Consider the following 2129-nt stretch of genomic DNA (forward strand, 5'->3'; position numbering starts at 1 on the left):
CTTTAATATTTTAGGACTTAAATGGCTTCTTTAAAAAGTAAAAATGATTGTGGTCCTCTCCAACAATTATAATTTATTATCCAAGTTTCATCCTAAAGTATCTAGGAAATCAATTATCAATCTTCACTCTGTAAACATTTACAGGCTATGTATTATGTGGAAGTTGCTATGTTGGACACTAACTCTGTCTATCAGCCAGTTAGTAATTTTTTTCAGTGTTCAGAAGCTCATCCAAATCTGGCTCACCAAATGCATCTGAATCTCTTACACTTGGACATAAACTGGAGTGTTTTCTCCCTTTTCATATTATCAGCCAGTAATTTTTTGAAGCAATAAGCCAGGGCAAGCTTTCTTGCCCCAAAATAAGTCATCAGTAATTAATTGCTGAATAGGGGAAAAATTAGTAAACAAAAAGTGGGACAAATGCATCACCTACATACACATGGTTTTGCTAAACTAAATGAAAAAGCAGTTGAGTGTTGTAACTCTGATAATTTGTCTTATTCAGAGCAAAACTTTCATATGGTAATATCAAGGAATAATGGATACTTTAATGTTTATTTGTTGTTTCTTTCAGATTTCAGACATCAAAACAATGAAGGTCAACCAGACAATCCTTAAAGAATTTATTCTCATTGGCTTTTCTGTTTACCCACATGTACAGACATTCCTCTTTGTGGTCTTCTTTTGCCTCTACCTTCTCACTCTTGCAGGTAATCTGGCCATCATGGGCCTAACTTGGGTGGACAGGTCTTTCCACACCCCTATGTACCTCTTCTCAGTGCTCTTTCCTTCTCTGAGACCTGCTACACATTGGCTATCATCCCCAAGATGCTAGAAGATCTACTGACCAAGAACAGAAGCATCTCAATTATAAGTTGTGCCTTACAGATGTGTTTCTTCTTGGGACTTGGCGGCACAAACTGCATCCTCACTTTGATGGGGTATGACCGCTTTCTCACCATCTGTAACCTTCTACGATATCCGCTGCTTATGACCAACATTGTATGTGGACAACTTGTAGCCTCTACTTCAGCTGCAGGCTTTTTTATCTCTCTGATAGAAACGGCACTGATATTCAGGGGCTCTTTCTGCAGTCCCAACCTTGTCAAACATTTCTTCTGTCATATGCGGGCTGTTGTTAGGCTGTCCTGTATAGACAATGACCTCACAGAATTCATTGTAACAGTGATCTCAGTATCAGGCTTGCTGTGTACCTTCCTGCTCATCATCTTAACTTATGTTTTTATTATTTCTACTGTCCTCAGGATCCCTTCAGCTGAGGGCAAGCAGAAGGCATTCTCCGCCTGTGCCTCCCACCTCACAGTGGTCATCATTCACTTTGGTTTTGCATCTATTTTTTATTTGAAGCCAGAAGCCTCAAGGGGAGATGATACACTCATAGAAGTCCCTTATACTGTCATTACCCCTTTCCTCAGCCCCATGATATTCAGCCTCAGGAATAAGGACATGAAGAATGCTTTTAGAAAGGTGATTGGAAAGAGAGTTCCCTTGAAAAAAAAATCTTGAGTTAATACTGTTGATTCGAAGTATAGCTCAATGCCCCCAGAATTCAATGAGACATTTATCGTGTTATCTCTGAAGAAGGCTATGTTGCCATTTGCTTCTTTCCAAAGACTAAGATATGGGTAGCAAATGACTGAGACTGGAATCTAAGCTAATACAAATATTTACTTAGCTGGTTGAGGAAGTTGTTCAGTTTTTTTACTTTCCAATATCAGAGGAAGAATGCTCCTGCAGACATAGGATTCTGCTGATCAACCTCTGGTGTCCTGCATCATTCATGAAGTGGGAAAAGGAGGAATGTGGATGAAAACACATATTACCACTGTAATGAAAGACAGTTTGAAATCTAAAAATGTAAAGGTTGACAAATTTTTCTAGGCAAGATTGTAAAGCACTGGGTTGTAACTTCCAGGAGGTAAACCATTTCTGATGAGTCATACCATGTAAAAACCACCAACTGTCTATTTGTGTATATCTTAACACACACACATACATAAACAGATTTAAGTGCTCATGCCATATTGATTACTAACTATTTTTAATAACACCTTGTTCATGACCTTCCAATGACTCTCAAATACTAATTTTTGAGTATGTAGGAT

At 38.3% G+C, this 2129-nt stretch overlaps 1 pseudogene; it reads left to right on the forward strand.

Annotated features, from left to right (window-relative positions):
- The first annotated feature begins 568 nt into the window (after nucleotides 1-568).
- On the forward strand, nucleotides 569-1530 carry LOC103272631 (annotated as a pseudogene).
- The last annotated feature ends 599 nt before the right edge of the window (nucleotides 1531-2129 follow it).

Source organism: Carlito syrichta, unplaced genomic scaffold, assembly GCF_000164805.1.
Source record: "Carlito syrichta isolate Samal-C Ts95f unplaced genomic scaffold, Tarsius_syrichta-2.0.1 Scaffold312990, whole genome shotgun sequence".
Classification (NCBI taxonomy): Eukaryota; Metazoa; Chordata; class Mammalia; order Primates; family Tarsiidae; genus Carlito; species Carlito syrichta.